This window comes from Marmota monax, unplaced genomic scaffold (genome assembly GCF_021218885.2).
Source record: "Marmota monax isolate L192 unplaced genomic scaffold, Marmota_monax_Labrador192_F-V1.1 WCK01_AAM20220418_F8-fsc00866, whole genome shotgun sequence".
NCBI lineage: Eukaryota > Metazoa > Chordata > Mammalia > Rodentia > Sciuridae > Marmota > Marmota monax.
In genome coordinates this window covers 68821-91809 of record NW_026694581.1, presented here as the reverse complement: position 1 = coordinate 91809, position 22989 = coordinate 68821, and the positions used below count along the sequence as shown (strand labels likewise).

Sequence of the window (22989 nt, the reverse complement as noted above, 5' to 3'; positions counted from 1 at the left end):
TTTTATTATATATACATATAATAAAAATATATAAATTAGATATATTATATAATTTATATTGTTATTATAAATATATTATATATTATATATTCATATATACAAATTACATAATATATAATACATTTATATTCTTATATATAAATTATAAATATTTATGTATAAATATATATAAATTACATATATTTCATGTAAACTATATTAATATAAATTATATATTTATATATACAAATACATATGGATTATGCATATTGATTGAAAAGTATATGATATATAAAATGCATATACATTATATACACATATAATAAATAAAATAAAATAAAATAAATTGCACATACATTATATACACATATAAAAGGTAGAGAAGTTTAGAATGGGATTAGATCATGGGGCTCTATATTTATATAATATATATAAATATATATATTTAATATATATAAATTAAATATAAATATATATTATTATATTATAATAAAATAATATATATTTGCTCCAAAATAAAGCTCATTTTCCCCTACTCCCCCTATTTGTTGCAAAAATATCATACATTAAGCCTGCACTTACATGAATCATTTTATAGAGAATATCATTTGAAATTTTAAAGTTATAATACTTATATATATGATATATAATATATATTATCATATGGTATATTTAAATTTATATTAATTTATATTATATTATACATCATTGTAATATAATTATATAATATAATTTCTATTATTATTAATAAGATATAATAAGATTATTATATTTGTATAATTTATATTGATATAATATATAAAATATATGGATTATATGTAATTTGCATGATTTATAATATATCCTGTATATGTAATTCTATAATATGTAGTATATAATATATAATGCATAATATATAATATATAAATATATAATAATTTAAAATATATAGTTTAGTTATTTGGCTTTAGGTGGTTTTAATGCATTTGATACTGTTTTATCCCTTAGCTTTATCCACATAAATTTTTATTTTATGACAATTCCAAACTTTTTAGTATTGAAGTGCATTTTCTTTCTACAACTGTATTGACTACCATATGTAAAATTGATAAGTAGAATGCAATTAAATACAGATTTGCAAGCTTTTAGCAACTATGTCAATATTTTAAAATTAATTGAATTGACAATGCTTACTTACAGACTATAACAACATAAGTGGTCAAAGATGCACTAGAACGTTATGTGGGAAGAAATATATTCATACCAAATCAAGATTTTTCACACACTTGCATTTAGAATCATTTTATGAATGAGCACTAGGTTTGCTCCAAAATAAAGCTCATTTCCCCTACTCCCCCTATTTGTTGTGAAAAATATCATACATTAAGGATGCATTTACATGAATCATTTTATAGAGAAAATAATTTGAAATTTTAAAATTATAATACTTATTTGATGCACAACTTCCAAAACACAGAATTTAAAGACAATACCAGTGATGCACAATCATTCTATATGACTAAAACACTACCATTCTATATGACTAGCAAACATAATACAAGGCCAAAAGGCAAAATACACACTTTGGCGATCCTTTACAAAAGGGGTCTGTCCCAACATTCTTTCATAAAATAAACACAATGACACAAAACAAAACAAGAAAAAGAAAAACTGAATTTTGACAAACCTACACAAACTGTGGCATTTCAAATTCAAGGTCTTACAATTCTTCCATCTGTTTTAGCCTGAGTCCCTGGCACATTGGATTCATGTCAGGCAGGCCGAGCTCCTCAGAGTTCTTTTTAGGCTCAGCACCTGGCTGCAAAGGACAAGCTGATGTGCTGTTGCCTCTGGAACAAATTTCTCCACATGACTCAAGGGAGTAAGAGCTGTGCTAGGAGGCACTGCTGCTGAAGGTGAGCTGGTCTCTCCTCAGTCCCCCTGACTTTGCTGGTCAGGGTAGGTGGTTTGCAAAATGTTGTCTCGAGATGGAGCTGCAGTGTTCTGGGTGCTCTTGCATGAGCAAGAGGGTAAGAATGAGAGGACGGTCTCTCTGATGCCTCTCTTGCTGATCTGGCTGGCATGTTGGGCTGTGTGACACTGCTGGAATAGTCACCACTTACCCTGATGCACATTGTCACTTTTTCCTGGGGTGCACTTGGCACAATCACTGCACTTGTGCCAGTTAAGTTATTTTGTGTTTACATTATTGTCCCTGAGGTTTTTGTGGAATCTGCTGATCAATGCCATTAAATTGGGAACCAACAGTAGTAGGGGTATCTTTTCTATTAAGTCCTTCAAAGGTAAGATTCTGGCAAAACTTATCTGAATAGACATTTCCCACATTTCTGCTGTTTCTCTCATTAGGAAAGCTTGCAAGATGGAACCTATATACAAGCAAAGGGAAACATCTGATCTTGGTGCTTGGCATAGGCCTCTGTATATCATTTGTTGCCACATCAGATTTCAGACTAAGTGGTTTCCTGGTTTTACACATATGGTCCATATTTGGGGATGATGATTTAAATTCTTTGTTATCTGACAAAGAAGAGATTTTTTTTTAAACTTCATGGAGCTTGGTTAATAAGGAAGTGTGAGTATTTATAAATGGGCACTCTCTCAAACAATATAGTCTTACATAGTTTTCCAACATAATATTCTCAGTCATCTCTGCAGAAGAATTAAAAATCCATACAGTATTAAAGGCACATTTTTGAATTAAAGCATTGTTTTTAAAATTTATCTTAATCAATACAACAAATAGCCACAAAGCACATAAAATTAAAAAAAAATCACTTCCTGAAGTAACTTGTTTTAATATACTACATATGAATGAATATTTTCTGGGTTAGGACTTTCATGATTTCAACAGGCAGACAATGGTAACTCTAGAACAGTAACACTATTCTGTACAACAAGCAAAGCCATATGCTGAATCCCAAGGACTTTGCCTGTCACTTAATCTGCTTTCCAGCTACATTCTGTCCATACTGAGGGCAACACACCATAGAGGACTTGGATGTTCTCCCAGCTGATCCACTAATACATGGCAACATCCATTGGTCAAAGGAAGGTTGAAGAGCTGTCAAAATTGTCATTCTGCTACTGGTCTTGGTGACTCCAAGACTTACTTCCTTCTATTTCTCCTCTAGTCTGGTCTCAAAGTCCCTGATTTCTCACCTAGAACCCTACCTCCTCACACTCTTTTTTTGGCTGAATATACCCCATAAATTCCTGTTGCTAGAAAGGTGCAGCCCTCTGGCTATGATCCTCCTCTCCCTGCTGAGAAACATTAGACAACTGTGTGCCTTGCCAGTGGTCTGATGGCTTTCCAATGGCCATGATCATAGCTCACAGTCCTCATCCCTGCCACCTGACCTTCTCCCATATCCTGGGCAGTGGTTTGCAGACAGGTGCACATCAGTATCACTTGCAGGTCATCATCTTATCTGACCTCCTTCTTCACCTGAGGCTGCTGGCTTCTCTTCCCTGGTTCCCAGGCAGTGCTCCTGTGATTTGCTGTCCTGGGACCTTCTCCACATTCATTGAAGGGACCTGAGCCATTGTAGTTGAACGGTAAACACCAGAACATACTTACAGTCCTGCAGAACTTCTAGCACCATGAAGAGTGCAGGCTCTGCAGCCAGCTGCCTGGGTGCTGGCTCCGCTTCTGTTCCAGTTCTGCCCTGGGCAAGTCTATTGCACTAGCCCTACCTGCCTTTTTCTGTCAAGACAGGCTCCTATATGGAGCTATGATAGCATGTGGTGTTAATACTCTAATAAAGAAAAGACTCAGAATTACCTGGTATGTAATGAAAATTGAAAATATTTTAAAATTATTTATTGTTATTACTATACCTAACTGGGAATCCAATTTCACTGGACAGTGAAACAAGGTTACATTTAGGAATGAGACAGGATGAGGTTCAAATCCTGAATCAACAATAATTTAGGGACATGACCCTTGGCATTATTAACCTTCCTTCAGACTGTTAGATATGCCTTAAATGAGGCCAGTGTTCATAGCACATAAGATCAAATCAGATAGATGGAATCAGTAAGTCCAGTGCTTTTCTTCGAAGAGAGGTAATGGACTCTCTTTGTTTTCAGACTTTCTCAGGCTATAGTCATTGATATTTCATTAATTTTATATATCAAATTTAACATATATGGCTATATGTTAAAAAATTTGGATTTAGATCTACTGAAGCAGTAACGAAAGGAAGATTTTCAACCACCTTACCAGAAACCATTTACTGAAATAAATTGATAAAAAAAAAATGAACAAAAGGACTGCAGCCATGAAAATGGAAGACATGTGTGCTAATGTGCTAAAGGTAGGCCACAGGTAAAGGGACATCAAAAATCTTTAGGAGTCTATTTTTTTTTTGAGTTTCAGGCATCCACCTTGTTTCTGCTTTGACTTTAATTGATAACAAAGAAGTAAAGATGAAAACAAATTTCAGAAGAACAAAAATAATTTATGAATTTCAAGATATCTTTTTACAAGAAAGAAACAAAGCATGATATTCATTTAATGACACTCATTAAACTTTCTCAATAGCTAGCAAAGTTAACTAATAAAACCTTGAAGTTTGTACTTACCTCAAATTAATTCACCTTTTAAAAAAAAATGAAAATTGTAGATGGGCACAATATTTTTATCTTTATGTATTTATTTTTATATGGTATTGAGCATCCAACCCATGGCCTCACACATGCTGAGGTAAGTGTTTTACCACTGAGCTACCATCACAGCCCTCACCTTGGTTTTTGATCACGACTTCTTGGCAAGGTTTGATATATGCAAACATATATGTTACATGACCACTCACCATTGAGACATGCATCACATTTTTCCAATGCACTTTTCTTGCATTCTGATTCCTCAAATGATGCAGCTGATTTAAAATGTTCAATTTTAATATCTGCAGTGTGGATATCCTATTGACACAAGAAAAGTTTTAAACTAAAGGCAAAACTCATCTTAAAATAAACAGTTCAAAGACTATTAACTTGTTAACATAAACACCACAAATTTAATGCAATTCTATAATGGTCAAAACTCACTTGCTTTGTAGAAAAATATTGTGACTTTGTGGAATGTTCTGGTGATATTACGGGTTTTGAAGGACAGCTTTTATCCACCCAAGGTGCAATAACACCTGCACTATACGAAACATTTTATGTCTCTAGCGACCCATCAAAGATTATCTGTGAGTTGGTAATGAGGAACTCCACAACAGCACCTGATTGGCATATGCAGCAAGGGAGGAGAAGATGGTCACAGGAGCGGTTGTAGGCCTTGTCCTCATGAGACAGGGCCCAAATAACACCCCCAATTTTGTGAGTTCATCAGATTTTCTTCAGAATGGTCTACTGCCCTGAAAATAAGAACACATAAAGTGTATGAGATTTGCCTATTAGAGGTCCTTAATGGTACTTTACTATGAATTGAGAAGGGGGGAGAAAACATGGGCTACAGAAGACTACAAAACGTTTGTCAAGGGTCAAGTTTGGTGGGTCTAGGGAAAGAATCATTTGTTTCATTATGATACTAACCACACACCAAACTGAGTTTCAGAGTATTATATTAGGATAAAATGCGTGTAAGTAGAAGGAACTACTAAACTCTTAGCAGCAGAAGGGTCAAACACCAGGTCTAAAAATCAAGGAATGCAGAAGAAGAAGTTCTAGTGAGCTATGCAATGGATTTCCAGGCCACAGTGCTGTGGCCTGGAACTTAGTGAAGGGGGCTACTCCCCTCTTCAATATTCTGACTAAATTCTAACAAGGAATAAATAATTTTTCATGGTAAACACCATTATACTTTCTGTCTCTGTGGATTTGACCAATAATTTAGGTGGATTTTAATGTTATTGCAAGCTATTTGTGTGTATTATGTATATAATGTGTATGTATATATACACTCAAAACTTGCAATAACATTGCAACAACAAATTAATATTTTAATGTTGCAATAACATTAAAATATCAGTTTGCAATGTTATTGCAACATCAATTTGCAAATTATATATATATATATATATATATATATATATACATGTACAAAGGTATATAAATTTTATTTGCAAAATCTTGCTCTCATATAAATATGCAATTGATTTTATAAATTGAACTTAATTTTGTGGCCTTGAAAAATCCACATTATATATAATCATTTTTAAGTATATTACTTGGGATAGTCTCTGTGAATTATGACATTGTCTATGACTAAGCAGAGATTTTATGTCTTCCTTTCTAATCTATATGCCATTTATATATTACTTATGTATATTTAAATACCTATCATCAACCTACCTACTTACCTATTTGTCATATTTTTCCTATTGAGATGCTCAGTGCCAACATAGAAATGTTGGTAGATGGAGCTGGGGTGGGGGCTCAGTGGTAGAGCACTTGCCTCACATGTGTGAAACACTAGGCTTGATTACCAGCACTGTATATAAATAAATAAAGTAAAAGTCCATTGACAACTAAAAAATCTTTTTTAAAAAAATGTTGCATAGAAATAGTGCAGTCATCATTGTCTTGTTTCCTTTTAAGAGGAAATATTTTTTTTTCTTTCACCTTAAGTAGTATATTCATTGCATGCTTCTTATAAATACTCTTTATATTAGATTATATTAAAAGTTCTTTAATTCATTTATTTGGAGTTTTTACAATTAACTGATGTTGAACTGATCTTTTTATATCGATTAAGATAATTTTATGGTTTCTCTATGTCTGTTTTCATTGACTTTTCTTTCCTTTTTGTATAGGGGATTGAACCCAGGGCACTTAACCATGGAGCCACATCCTCTGCCCTTTTTTGTTTTATTTTTTTAGAATTTTGAGACAGTTTCTTGCTAAGTTGCTTAAGTTCTTGATAAGTTTCTGAGGCTGGGTTTGAACTTGCCATGTCTTTGCCTGAGTCTCCTGAGCTTCTGGGATTATAGGGGTGAGCCACCATGCCCAGCTAATTGATTGACTTTTGAAGGTTGAAATCACTATATTCCTGAAGTTAACCCCAATTGATCTATTATGAATTTTTAAAAATATTGTCTGTGCTTTGTTAGATTTAGTTAACATTATGTTTAATATTATGAGGAGGGTATTGCCCTTATGATTATGAGGTATATTGATCTGCATGTTCTTTTGATGTCCCTGTTAGATGTTTGTAGCACAGTTGTGCTAGCCACATAAAATGAATTAGAAAGTGTCCTTTACTCAGTATGTTCTCTTAAGAGTTTTTGTATACTGCTGATATTTTTCTTAAATGTTTGGAAACATTTACCAGTTTCTCTGTTTTAGTTGTGTGAAGGACATTTTTAACAACTTCTGGAAATTAACTACAACTTCAAGTTCCTCAAGAGATTGAGAGTTCTTATGAGTTTTTCTTTTTCTTTGTACTAAGTTTTGGTGTTTTGTGTTCCTTGAGCAATTTGCCTTCTTTTCTAATTCAATATGTTTATTTATTTGTTCATAATGCTTCTTATTGTTAAACACCTGTAGAGTCTTTGGTGATATTCCCCTGTGCCTTCCTGTTATTGGTGATGTGTGTTTTTCTCTTTCTTAATCAATTTTTCTAGATGTTAGCAACTATGGCAACTATGTTATTGGTGGGTTTTTTTTTTTTTGATACTAAATACAAGAGTCCTTTAAGACTGAGCTACATCACCCATCCTTTTTATTTTTCTTTTGAGATAAGAATTCACTAAATTGCTGAGGCTAGCCTCAAACTTGTGATCCTCCTGCCTTGGCATCCTCAGTAACTGGGATTACAAGTGTGCATTACCACGTGCAGCTACATTAATTTTTTAAACATTAACTAATGTTAGGCTTTACTGATTTTCATATTATTTATTTTCTGGTTCATAGATTTTTGACCTTGACTGTAGTGGTTTAATTATTTCAGATTTAACTTGCTCTTATTTCTAAAATTCTTATGGTATAAACTTTTTCTAACTTAAACATTAAAGCTCTAAATTCCTAGTTATACCTTCTAGCTGCCCCACAAACTTTTGATATGCTCTACTTTCATTTTTCATACTGTATAGTTCTGCATTTCATTCTTTGGCCTGTCAGTTCTTCAGAAGTTTGCTATTTAATTTGCAAAAATTTGGAGTTTCTAAATATCTTCTTTTTATAGATTTCTAATTTAGTTATGTGTGGTTAGAGAATTATCATTTTGATTCTTTTAAATGTTTTAAGGGTTATTTTATAGCTGCACATGTGATCTGTTGAGGTACACATTCCTTGCACATTCCTTGTGAACTGAACAGATGTAGGGACTGTTCTGGTTGAGCATATTGTTCTATAGATGTTTATCAGGACAGGATGGTGATTAGAGTTTGTGCCCTCATCAATTTCTTTACTATTATTTAACTAGTTTCATTGATTGGTTCCATTAATTCCATTGATTGAATTTAATGGGTATTAAAATTCCAGCTATCATTGTGACTTTCTCTATTTCACTGAGGCTTGCACTCTGGAGTTTCTTAACATTCTGTGAAGAATGCTGGGTTTTTTAATTTCCTGTTTGTGGGAATTGTTAACAGCTGGCTTGCCACATCCTCAATATTTGTTAGCAAGCCTGGCTGTGTCAAAATGTGTCTCCCTATCACTAGGATTTGTGCTGAAATACTGAATGCAAATAGTTGAATCCCTGTCTAGATAACACCACTTTGCAGCACACGATGGTCTTTGATCATCATCAAATGGCAAATAGGACTGTGATCAATGGTACTAATATGCTGTTGAATTGTTGCCAGATAGGAGTCTGAAGAGGTCCCTCAGAAAGAAGAAGGGGAGCCTCAACTCAACCCTGGCAGGTTCTTTGTTTATACCAGAGAAAAGAATTTCAGGATGTGTCAGAAAGAGTCAAAATCAGAGATTTATTTGGGAAAGCAAGGAATACACACTTTCAGGGACAGAGAATGTGGGCTGTCTTGGGAAGCAGACATGCTTTTTGGTTCTCAGATTCTTTTTATAAAGGGGACTCTGTAAAGAGTGAATGTGAGAAGTAGGTGGGGGTGGCCCAGTCTGGCAAGCCCAAGATTATTAATCATGCAGCATAGGGTGCTTCACCATGGTCTATTTGTCAGGATCTTTAGATTGACAATATTTAGTTATAGATAATACTTGGAATGTACTCATATCATAGGTCTCTACAATATTTTCTCTTGGCTTTATTTAGTATAAAGAAAATATATTGTATAACCTAGCAATGTACATGGTCAATAGTTATCTGGACCTGCAATACTCCAAGATGTTAGGAACTTTAAAGAAATTTATGTCCAGAGGAAACCAAACTTTGGGAATAAAGATGATGGTGTTTGTAAAGCTTATCATTTAAAGTTAGAGGTTTTTTTCCCTTCTCTGTTCTTCTCATTTCTACCTACTCATATTTCTTCTAAGCTATTTCAGAATCATCTCTAATGGCTGAACCTTGAATTATTAGCCTTTGGTTCATTTGGTTTATGGAGTAGTCTGTTAAAGAATGTATAAGTGTCTTTTTCCTCCTGACATGTTTCTCTTTGTTGTTCTCAATTCATATACTCATCCACTGTTGTCTGGGAAAATGCAGTGGTCTTGTTATGGTAGGCATAACAAAAGTGTTAAACTTAAGATCCATCTAACATTTTGGGGGTGACAGTACTGAAGACTGGACCCAGACATGCTTTATCACAGAGTCATAGCCCTAGTTCTTTTTTTTTAAATTTCTTATTAGGGTCTTGTGAAATTCCTTCCAGTCTCTAAGTTGCTGAGGCTGCCTGGAACTTGAAATAGTTCTCAACTTCCTGACTTGCTAGGATTATAGGCATGCACCACTGTGCCTGGATCATCTAACTAATTTGACATTTTACAATTGTGAAATTGTAAAATCTGTCCTGAAATCAAGCAGATCATTTGTGCCAATTGTGAAGATAGTGTCACTGTCCACACACTCATGGTGGACAAAATGGGGCAAATTCTAAAATAAATTTGTTCTAAACCTGTCACCATACTTGGGTAATAAAGTTTATTCCAAAGTGGCCTCTGTACTTGGTGCACTGTAACCATCAAATAAACTGTAACCCAACATAATGTTAGGAATTAGCTTGTAACCAAGCAACTAAGATTCTGCCAACCACAGCACTGCAGCTTAGACAATCAGGTGCTATGGACTAATCTGACCATGCACATATAGTCAGAAATGCTGACTGCAGCCAATGAGATGATTTCTGATAGGGCACTTTCTTTTCTCTGGTGGTGAGTGTAATCTGCAGAAGTGGTAGGGTTAATCATCTTGGCTCCCAAGTACAACCTGGTGCTAGAAGCTTTTTTTTTTCTTTTTCCTTGTCTTTATTTAGGCAAGCTTTGCTAAATTAAGTTTTCTCAATTTTTCTTAAAAAACAATTCCCACCTAGGAACCAGCGTGAGGACCTGCCTGTATTCCTTGTGGCATATGGGGGGATTCAAGGACTATTTTCTGACTATCTTTGAGCCATCTAGGAGTAGAGAGCTGCAGTAACCAGAACCCAAGAAGAGGCTGCCTTGGGAATAACTGCTTTCCCATCACAGAGTTCAAAGATAAACCACAGCTTGAGAGGCCTGGGGTGGGGAGGGAGAGGGTGACAGCAAAAATATTACTTGATGAAACAGTCCAGGGGAAAACTGTGAGGATGAGCCTGAGGAAATACAGGAATGAGGCCCAGGAAACCACAGGGAATGCCAATGAAGGAGTCCCCTCTGAATGCATGTCTAATCCAGATAGAATCCTTGTGGACACAGGGAAGAGAGCACCCATCAAGTGATATTTTCTTGTTTTTTTACTCTAGGGTAGATGTTGGATTTGAAGTGGTCAGAAGACAAGTTCACTAAGCCTGACTGCTGGAAGAGGTAGATGTACCAAATGCAAAAGGAGAATTATATTTTCTACTTTCTGGCTAGGCTTTGCAGGATTCTGGCTAAACTGGCTGTTTCTGAGACAGAAACTTTATATTTCAATGCAGTGTCCTGTTTAGACTATAATCCTGGGACAGGCAGTGTAATGACTGCAATGAGATCTCATTCCATCCCTGTAGAGACCAGTGGATATTTCCTTATCTGAACATAAGCAGGTAAGCCATGGGGCCCCTAGATTTCACCCAAGGATTGGAACAGGTGTGTCTATGCAGTGTGGAGAGAACAAAGTCAGTTTTGAAGACCTCCATGAGTGCAGCTTGTTCACAGTCAAAGCAGCAGTAACTGGGATTACAGAAAACAGTCCTTTAACATCAAAGTAAATTAATAGAGACACACAAAGTATCATGTTCAAAAGACAATTTGAAAAAATAATTTAAAGAATTCTCCTCTTTTTCTCAGAACTGTAAATCTCTAGTGTGTATTAAACATTAGCTTTTGTGCTAAAAAATCAATTGCTTAATTCTGGAAACTATATATCACAGTTGTGTGTATTTATTTAACAAGTAAATGTTATGCAGTAAAAATAAAAACAATTGTAATATAAAAGTCCAGTTAAGTTGGTAATAATAATGAAATAAAATTTAAAAAGGATAATATCAAAATCATCCAATAGGAATTATATATTTTAATATTGTAACTCATTTCCCCTTCATTACAATATCATTAACATTCATTCTCATTTTAGGAAGTGATGTTTGGAGACACTGAGTGACTTATCAAGTCATAGACCTGGAATGTGGAAAGTTTCACTCCAGGGACCACAGTGTACAAAAGAAATTTGTGTACCGAATGAAGTTTTTCTTGATGTTGGCATTAGGTATGTAAAGAGTTACTAGCAACTGATTATGACAGGAATATAATAGGGTGGTGGGATGGTCTTGCTTGCAAAGTTTCAGTGGATGTCTGTGTGGTTGAGTGGTTGTTGGCATAAAATGGTAGAGATTATGACAACATGAGGGAGCAGGTGGCAGCAATTTCTGGTACTAGACAAAGTTGGGGAAGAAGAGCTACAGACATAATGAGAGTGAATGAGGGTGAGAAAAGCTGACACAAAAATGGTCAGGACTGCAGGGGTGTGCCAGCCATGTTTCTAGAGAGCTTAGCATTTTCTAATCCCCATTCACTGTGGCTGGCACAGCATTATTTTATAGCTTTCTGGATATTAGATTCACCTGTGTAGTTGTGTAACTGTGGTTCTCATAAGCATGGGCCACATGTTTATGGGAAGATGGGTGTTCTGATCAGAACAACTCAGCCCAGCAAGGCGAATGTCCCTGAATAACCTCTGAGTATCCACAGAGATCTGCACCTTTTTGGAAAATGCAGCAATCTACATTAGCCCTGGAAATAATTATAATTGATTGTATTACAAGAATGGTTATGAATGTGACTGACTTTAGAGAACACAGGCGAAGCCATTGTGATGGTCTGCATCTGGATGTCTCATACTGTTAAGGTGGTGAGAACAGAATGTATAGCTATGTCTGGGAAAGCTGGAGGAATTTTTTCCTGTGGGAGTTCTTTAGAAGTCAGAGTGCTTTATATTGTCAACAGCATTGTAGTCTATGAGGGGAATTGTTTTTAGAGATAATATTGTAAAATGCCTCCCTGGACAGGGCTGGTGGCAAGAGAAGGAACAGAAACTTTACCCCTCCTGCTTTTGACTGGTCTGTTGGCATTGGTGTCTGTAGCACTTGTTCCCTAAGGAGACTTGTTGTGCCTGTCCAGCTCTCTCCCACTCAGAATCTTCCACTTGGGTCCATGAGGACCCAGCAGTGTCTGGCCCAGGGCCATATCTGCTTTTCCTCTTAAAAAGAGAGTGAAAGGCTCACTACTACTGTGCTGAGTTCTGCCCAAGAGACTGTAAGTGTAAGGCTGAGAAGGTAGCTGGTCCTCCTGTGTAGTTGGAGGGACCACTGAGGGCTCATGGCTGCTACCCAGTGGGATTCTTGTTCTGGCCTTGTGCATCTCTGCAGGTGAGGGATCAGGTAGGAGACTCTGCAGGGTGAGAACTGACAATTTTTAAATTACCTTCTCTCCTGGATCTTTCCAATAAAGTCCTCCTGGGAAACTGGCAACCTTGGCAATGGAGTTGGCCCTGGAGTCACAGGAGACCAAGGGAAACTTTGAATGTAGAAGGGGCAACTGTGGTTTCTCACCTTCATGGTATCAAGGGCCTGGAGGTGTGGACTCAATTTGTGTCTCACACAAGATGTAATAATATTTGTTTCTAACATCAAATGAGTTCCTGGATCGAGGAAGGAAAGAGTCTAGGAGGTGTTCACCAGAGATTTATGATCCTTGGAGGATACTAGATTGCGGGGGTTTATTTCCTCTTTTTTGTGGGTGTTGGACTTTGTAGTGTGTGATAATTGAACACTATAGAGGTAGTGTTATACTTTGGATATATTAAACTTGGGTTCTGGAATGTCCTAGAAAAGTCCATGAGGTAAAGGCTTGGTTCCTAGTGTGGTGCTCTTGGGAGCTGATGTAACCTGTTAGATATTGGAGCCAGTGGGAAATCTTTAAGTTATCAGTGGTGTCATCTTAGAGGATATTTTAAGACCCCATTCTCTGCCTCTCTATCTTTTCTTCCTGGCTTTGAGACTAAGTTTTGCTTGGCCATGCCCTCCTTTCACAATAATTTGTCCAACACCAGAACCAAAAAAAAAAAAAATTCAGGTCTGATAAATCATGGATTCTAAAACTGTGAGCCAGAATACACCTTTTCTCTTTATTGGTTGGTTATGTCAGGTATATATTATAGTGGTGAAAATTTGACTAATACACTGGGGCACCAGTGTTCTTAAAGAGTTAAAAAAGGCTTTGTAGTCTGGATGTAACACCACGTAGAGAATTCAGCAGGGGGTGCTCTCAAAATGTAGGAGCTGGGATTACACTTCTAATTCTGAGTATGTCAAGAGTGATACCCATGCCTATGATCCTCTACCTCCCCATTCTTTTTCATCTTCTCTAATAAGTCTCCCTGCTACTTTCATGTGTTTTTTCATCCCTTGATTTCACATATGAAGGAAATTGTGTAATATTTGTCTTTCTGTGTCTGGCTTATTTTTTCTTAATATTATGATCTCTATTCCATTTGTTTTCCTAGGAATGACATGATTTTATTGTTCTTTATGGCTGGATAATGTCCCCTCTGTGTGTGTGTGTGTGTGTGTGTGTGTGTGTATCACATTTTCTTTACTCATGTATATATTGACATACACACCTGGTCTGATTTAATAACTTCCCTTGTGCTACAATTTACAAGAAATGATAAACTATAGTATAGCTTGCTGACTTTAATTCTTTCAAGGAATGGCATATCTGTATAATAAGTAGTATTATATTTAGTATCCTGAGGAACCTCTATCCTGATTTCCCTATGGCTATACTAATTTAAATTCTCACCAACAGTGTGTGAGTGTTTCAATTCCCCCACATCCTCATCAACATTTTTTTCTTTTTTGTATTCTTGATGATTGCCATCTGAATGGGCAAGATCAATACCTTTCAAAGTTTAAGGTATTTTTTTTTCAAGAGGGCAATTTTTACTTTTTTACCTGTCTGAGCTCTCTAAAGTAACATAGTCACTTGAAGATGGAGGAACAAGAAAACAATTATTCAAGGTATACCCTGACATTTATATTTGTCCTTTTTTTTTCTTTTTGTACCAGGATTTGGACCCAGGGGTGCTTAGTCACTAAGCCACATCCCCAATCTATTTCTTTTTTTTATTATTTATTCTTTTTTTTAAATTTTTTATTGTGGGCTGTTCAAAACATTACAAATTTCTTGACATATCGTATTCCACACTTTGATTCAAGTGGGTTATGAACTCCCACCTTCACCCCATACACAGATTGCAGAATCACATCAGTTACACATCCATTGATTTACAAATTGCCATACTAGTGTCTGTTGTGCTCCACTGCCTTTCCCGTCCTCCACCCTCCCCCCTCCCCACCTCTCCCCTCCCCTCCCCTCCTCTCTCTCTACCTCCTCCACTGTATAACCCTGAGGGTCTCCTTCCATTTCCATGCAATTTCCCTTCTCTTTCCCTTTCCCTCCCACCTCTCATCCCTGTTAAATGTTAATCTTCTTCTCATGCTCTTCATCCCTACTCTGTTCTTAGTTACTCTCCTTATATCAAAGAAGACATTTGGCATTTGTTTTTTAGGGATTGGCTAGCTTCACTTAGCATAATCTGCTCTAATGCCATCCATTTCCCTGTAAATTCTATGATTTTGTCATTTTTTAATGCAGAGTAATACTCCATTGTGCATAAATGCCACATTTTTTTTATCCATTCGTCTATTGAAGGGCATCTGGGTTGGTTCCACAGTCTTGCTATTGTGAATTGTGCTGCTATGAACATCGATGTAGCAGTGTCCCTGTAGCATGCTCTTTTTAGGTCTTTAGGGAATAGACCGAGAAGGGGAATAGCTGGGTCAAATGGTGGCTCCATTCCCAGCTTTCCAAGAAATCTCCATACTGCTTTCCAAATTGGCTGCACCAATCTGCAGTCCCACCAGCAATGTACAAGTGTACCCTTTTCCCCACATCCTCGCCAGCACTTCTTGTTGTTTGACTTCATAATGGCTGCCAATCTTACTGGAGTGAGATGGTATCTTAGGGTGGTTTTGATTTGCATTTCTCTGACAGCTAGAGATGTTGAGCATTTTTTCATGTACTTGTTGATTGACTGTATGTCCTCCTCTGAGAAGTGTCTTTTCAGGTCCTTGGCCCATTTGTTGATTGGGTTGTTTGTTCTCTTATTGTCTAATTTTTTGAGTTCTTTGTATACTCTGGATATTAGGGCTCTATCTGAAGTGTGAGGAGTAAAGATTTGTTCCCAGGGTGTAGGCTCCCTATTTACCTTTCTTATTGTTTCTTTTGCTGAGAAAAAACTTTTTAGTTTAAGTAAGTCCCATTTGTTGATTCTAGTTATTAACTTTTGTGCTATGGGTGTCCTATTGAGGAATTTGGAGCCCGACCCCACAGTATGTAGATCGTAGCCAACTTTTTCTTCTATCAGATGCAAAGTCTCTGATTTGATATCAAGCTCCTTGATCCATTTTGAATTAATTTTTGTGCATGGTTAGAGAAAGGGATTCAGTTTCATTTTGTTGCATATGGATTTCCAGTTTTCCCAGCACCATTTGTTGAAGATGCTATCCTTCCTCCATTGCATGCTTTTAGCCCCTTTATCAAATATGAGGTAGTTGTAGTTTTTTGGATTGGTTTCTGTGTCCTCTATTCTGTACCATTGGTCCACCCGCCTGTTTTGGTACCAGTAACATGCTGTTTTTGTTACTATTGCTGTGTAGTATAGTTTGAAGTCTGGTATCGCTATACCGCCTGATTCACACTTCCTGCTTAGCATTGTTTTTGCTATTCTGGGTCTATTATTTTTCCATATGAATTTCATGATTGCTTTCTCTATTTCTACAAGAAATGCCGTTGGGATTTTGATTGGCATTGCATTAAACCTATAGAGAACTTTTGGTAATATCGCCATTTTGATGATGTTAGTTCTGCCTATCCATGAACAGGGTATATTTTTCCATATTCTAAGATCTTCTTTTATTTCTCTCTTTACGGTTCTGTAGTTTTCATTGTATAAGTCTTTCACCTCTTTTGTTAGGTTGATTCCCAAGTATTTTATTCTTTTTGAGGATATTGTGAATGGAGTGGTTGTCCTCATTTCCATTTCAGAGGATTTGTCGCTGATATACAGGAATGCCTTTGATTTATGCGTGTTGATTTTATATCCTGCCACTTTGCTGAATTCATTTATTAGCTCTAATAGTTTCTTTGTAGAGCCTTCTGGGTCTGCTAGGTATAGAATCATATCATCTGCAAATAGTGATAATTTAAGTTCTTCTTTTCCTATTTTTATGCCTTTAATTTCTTTCGTCTGTCTAATTGCTCTGGCAAATGTTTTGAGAACTATGTTGAACAGAAGTGGAGAGAGAGGGCATCCCTGTCTTGTTCCAGATTTTAGAGGGAATGCCTTCAGTTTTTCTCCATTCAGAATGATGCTAGCCTGAGGCTTAGCATGGATTGCTTTTACAATATTGAGGTATGTTCCTGTTATCCCTAGTTTTTCTAGAGTTTTGAACATAAAGGGATGTTGTACTTTGTCGAATGCTTTTTCCGCATCTATCGAGATGATCATATGGTTCTTATTTTTAAGTCTATTGATGTGGTGAATAACATTTATTGATTTCCGTATATTGAACCATCCTTGCATCCCAGGGATGAATCCTACTTGATCATGGTGTACAATTTTTTTGATATGTTTTTGTATCCGATTCGCCAGAATTTTATTGAGGATTTTTGCATCTAGTTTCATTAGAGATATTGGTCTGTAGTTTTCTATCTTTGAAGTGTCTTTGTCTGGTTTAGGTATCAGGGTTATGTTGGCCTCATAGAATGAATTTGGAAGTTCTCCCTCCTTTTCTATTTCCTGAAGTAGCTTGAAAAGTATTGGTATTAGTTCTTCTTTAAAGGTTTTGTAAAATTCTGCTGTATACCCATCCGGACCTGGGCTTTTCTTAGTTGGTAGTCTTTTTATGGTTTCTTCTATTTCCTCAATTGATATTGGTCTGTTTAGGTTTTCTATATCCTCCCGACTCAATCTGGGCAGATCATATGACTTAAGAAATTTATGCCTTCACTATCTTCTAATTTGTTGGAGTATAAGGATTCAAAATAGTTTTTGATTATCTTCTGTATTTCTGAAGTGTCTGTTGTGATATTGCCTTTTTCATCCCGTATGCTAGTAATTTGTGTTCTCTCTCTTCTTCTCTTCGCTAGCATGGCTAAGGGTCTGTCAATTTTGTTTATTTTTTAAGGTATTTTTTAAGGTTTTTGATCCATTTTGAGTTGACATAAGTGAGAGATAGGGATCTAGTTTCAATCTTCTACATATGGATATTTAGTTTTCTCAGGATTGTTTGTTAAGGGGCTGTCTTTTCTCTAGCACATGGTTTTGTTACTTTGTCAAGAATAAATGGCTCTAGTTGTGTGGGTTCATTTCTATGCTATTTCAATTCATTGGTCTACATGTCTGATTTTATGCTCTGACCATGGTATTTTTGTTACTGTTGCTCTGCAGTATGTTTTGAAACTTTGTGTTATGAAGTCTCCAACATTTCTCTTTTTTCTCAGGATTGTTTTTGCAATTCAGGGGTCTTTTATTCTTTGAGGATATTTTTGTAGTTCTGTAAAGAATGATGTTGTTAATTTGATGGTGCTTTTCATTGAATCCCAGTAATTAATTATAAATAACAATGATATTTCAGAAATTGAATTTATAAAAGAACGAAGAGAGATATGCTAGTCAGGTGCTCCTTCTGCCATGTCTGCTTCTGTGTATCCTTTTCCCAGGTGTGTTGGACTTGGGGTGAAATCCCTGGCCTTAGCCACCTGGCTTCAGCCAGGTATTCCCTCCCTGCTTGCCCCATGTGGCCTCAGGCCTCATGGCTCTGCACCAAGCTATGTTTGGCCTAATCAGGCTTGGGTCTGTGGTCCTCCCTCCAGCCCCTGGCTGGCCACCAGTGGATGTCTTGAGCTAACCTCCCATAAGCTCTGTGTCCTGGAAAGTGGGCTTCTCTGGGTGGTGCAAGGTAGGCAGGATACGCACCAACATTATGACCCTGCTGGGCTGCTGGCTTGTGAGGTCCAATGGTGCATGTTGATGGTGATCTCTGTTGTGGCATTGGTCACGATTGGCCTGAACCTGATGTATTGTGTGCTGGCCAGCGTGTGACCCCCGTCCTGGAAGTTGGCAGAGCCTGAAGAGTGCTGGGAGTCCTACACATTGCTTTTTTGGATCCTGATGCTGAACAGCTATAGGAACCAGTGGTAGGTAGCCTAAGTGATGGCCCTGAACTATGAGGCCAATAGGAAAGTGAGCCCCCCTGAAGGTCTCCCCATGGTTGCAGCTCCAGGAGCTGGCAGTTGTAGAAGTCTCCAGTGTGGTCCAGTCAGCCCAGGAGAAGGTGGTGGCCTGTCACATGGTGGGCAAGACCCTTCAGTTTGGGGTGCAGCGCCCTGGGTTGTGGGCTTAGGACACCAGCTGTATGACATGCAGCTCTCCCTGGTTCATCTACAGCTGGAGCTACACATTAAAGAAGAGAGAGAAGACATCCAGATTAGGTGGTTCTGCATCCATGTGCCAAAAGTGACAATTAGCTACTGAACAAGAAGCTACTGTCCATAAACTGGGGCAAAAGCACCATGAATGCCATGTAGGCAGTCTGCCTCCTTTCCTGCAGCTGGAGGACAGGCACCTGAGACAGCACCCTCACCAGGACAGAGCAGGAATTCTGGCCACTGCCACATGCCCACTTGTCCAGCGTGATTGTCCCTAACAATCTAGTCTTTAAAAGGGAAAGAACATTCTGAGTCTCCAGCTGGAGGCTTCCCCCAAAAGAGAACTTACAAAGCCCAATTTGCCACCAGAATTGCAGTGGGACCTGCATCCCCTACCTAAGCATTGAGGTAACTGTTAGGAGAAGAATTCCTCGTAAGAGAAATACCACACTCAGCAAGGCATAGGAGGGACAACTGGGGATTTGATTTTACCTACACAGCTCTCTAGCAGGACATGTTTGGGGCCCATATCTGGACCATGTCATGGGGAGGTGTGCCCCTATGGGCTCTCACTATGAACAGAATGGATGCTCACCTCTCCTAGTTTGCTTCTTAGAATTAAAAAGTACACCAGGCCCTGAAGGCAGGGAGATGGAATACAGGCAGGGTTTTGTTTGTTTGTTTGTTTTCAGAGGGGGGAATTCAACCTTTATTTTATTTTATTTATTTATATGGTGGTGAGGATCAAATCCAGGGCCTCACCTTTCCTAGGCAAGTGCTTTATCACTGAGCCATAACCCCAGCCCCTACAAGCCAGAGTTTTGGTAAAGAAATTATGGTAGCAGTTGAAATGTTTGGGCAAATATAGGAAGGCATTTGCCTTTGCCCATAGCCATAGAACTTGAAAACTTATGCAAGCACTAAGTATGTCCTGTGCATATTATACTTGAATATTTTTCCATGGTTACTCTGAGCCTACTTTCCAGTGGAGACAACATAAATCCTGATGTGGTTCTTATGCCAGTGGAACAGTTGATGTGCAGATTTCCTTTCCATCTGGTGCATGTACTAGACTAGAGCAGGAACCTGACTCAGGAAGATATGAGCAATAGATGACAGTGCATAGAACATGGTAACCCCCCACACACACACACACACACACAAACACGGTTTTGGTAAATATTTCCTATAGCCAAAACAAAGTACTTGTAGGGCACTAGAATAAATTGTTTTGCATCTCAGCTGTACATTGTAGGAATGTGAATTTAATAATAAATCATTCAAACATGGGAAATTCTTTTTATGGACTCTTATGTGTACTGCCAGCAGACATTCTTGTTAAAGAGTGATTGTCACTGGAGTGACACATTTTATCTATGTAATGAGATTGATGTTCGTTTAGTAAGTTTGGAAAGCCTGGTGTGACCCTGACCTCCAGCAGATAGGCAAGTGGGTGTGTGACTTCCAAGGCTCCATTAACCCTTCAATATGTATTTCAGGGGAATAGAGCCACCAAAGAGCAAGGCCCTTTGTGAGAGCCAAAACTGAAGCATTTGTTTCTTTCCTGTTTTTGAGGAAGATATTCAAAAACTATGCTGGGAATTTCACTTTCAAATGCACATTTTCAAATTCCTAGGTGTTTTAGAAATTATCAAGTGACTTTAAAATGACTTTTTAACCACATTTCATTTTTAAATATTGCATTTGAATGTTAGCTATTGTACAGTTCCAAATACATGAATAGAAAATCAGTCTCTGCACCAGAAGAAAAGAAGAGAATGAAGAACATATGGCAAAAATACTATACTGATAAAGAATTCCTTGTACTTGTTTTCATTGAGTTTTAGGAAAAGTTATCACCAAAAGCCAGTTGACAACATTCTCTTTAATTTAATTAATATTAATAGTAGCAATAATCAGTATGTATGACCCGCATGGAATAAAAATTTACATAGAATTCATTTGACTTTGACCCTTTCATTCAAGTGGTGGTTTACTGTTAGAAATGTTTCCAGTCAGAGTGCTCTGGAGTGACTGATTCCACCTGTACTCATAGGCTGGTGTGTCATGGCTCAAACCAGAGTGGCTGTGTGGATTTTTACAATATTAAAATACTTCCATATTGGTTGGTGAAGAGTCCTGAATGGACTCCTGCTGTGAGCCGACATCTCCTCTGACACTAACTATACCTCCCTGTTCTCCTGTCAGCTGAAGCCCTCTGGGTGGGTCAACTCCAGCCCTATGGACAGGGGTCCATTCTTATTGGCTGCAGTCTGTGATATTTTTGTGGTTATGTTTTGGAATATCATCTATTGGATCCTGCTCTTATTTGATTTTTTGACGTTTTGGAGTTCATCATAGAGTTTTCGTGTTAATTTGGATTTTTGAAAATTGTTCATTCCTTATCTTGATTACTACTTTTTTGCATCCTTTAATTTTCTACCCATCTTCATTTTCTTGAATCTGGAAGTGCCTTATCTGTACCCATTCTGGCATTCAGTTTTCAAACTATTAGAGCTGTTATATGTCATCAAAAGAATTCAAATAATGAGAATGGTGCCAGGTGCTGCCGGACACAGTGACAAACTCATGCAAGGCCCCATCTTCCACATCATAGGGCTGAGGGTTACCATGGGGGAAGGCAGAATACAACTTCTCTTTCTCTCTGCAAAAAGGGATATGTAGTAGTTATCTTGGGCTGCCATAACAAAGTGCAGTCGCTTGAACAATAGAAATGTATTGTCTCACAGTTCTGGAGGTTGTAAGGCTGAGATCCAGATGTCATTAGATTGTTTTCTTCTGACAATTCTCTCCCTGGAGTGTGTAGGCCATCTTCTTCCTATGTCTTCACATCATCCTCCTTCTTATGTATCTTTGTCATAATCTCCTGTTTTTCGTATGTGTGTGTGTGTTTATACATATAAATATAATCATATATTAATTGCATAAATTAATGGGTTTCATTGTGTCATTTCCATACATGCATGTATCATGAATTGACCTTCTTTCTACCCTCCTCACCCTTCCTTCTCCAAGCTACCTGCTTCCTGGTCTCTATTGGTCCTTCTTTATGGATATTTCTTTAGTTTTTAGTTTCCACATACCAGAGAAAACATGCAATAATTTCTTTACTATGGCTGAATTATTTCATTTAACAAGATCTGTTTTTCTGCAAATGAAATAATTCATTTTTCTTTGATTAAATAATATTCCATCATGTATATATACTATATTTGCTTTATTCATGCATCTGTTAATGAACACCTCAACTGAGTTCATATCTTTTATTAAATAATTTTTAGTTGTAGCTGGATACAATACCTTTATTTTTACTCATTTATTTTTATGTGGTACTGAGGTTTGAACCCAGCACCTCATATGTGCTGGGTGAGCACTCTACCACTGAGCCACAACCCCAGCCCCAACTGAGTCCATATCTTACCTATTGTGAATAGTGTCACAATACACATGTTCATTCAGGTGCTATTTAAAATTCTTTTAAAAAATATTTTTAGTTGTTGATTGACCTTTATTTTATTAATTTGTATGTAGTGCTGAGAAATGAACCCAGTACCTCATGCATGCTAGGAAAGCACTCTACCACTGAGCCACAACCCAGCACCTCAGGTGTCTTTTTTAATTGCTGAATTTATTCCCTTTGAATAAATTCCAAGCAGTCGTATACATAGGTCATATGGTAGTTCTATTTTAATTTTCTGAGGTCCATCTATACTTTTTTCTACAGAAGTCATACTTATTTACATTCTTACCAACATTCTTACCAACATTGTATATGGTTCTGTTTATTCCACATTCTCACTGGTAATATTAATATTAATATTATATATATATATATATATATATATATATATATATATATATATATATATAAATGTTATACATATTAATATTTTAGTTATTATACATATAATAACTATTCCAACTGGAATAATCATCTTACCCAACTTGGTAAGACAT

General features: G+C 37.0%; 1 pseudogene; it reads right to left on the bottom strand.

Moving 5' to 3' along the window:
• Positions 1-1645: 1645 nt before the first annotated feature.
• On the bottom strand, positions 1646-13073 carry LOC124077168 (rho GTPase-activating protein 29-like; annotated as a pseudogene).
• Positions 13074-22989: the final 9916 nt, after the last annotated feature.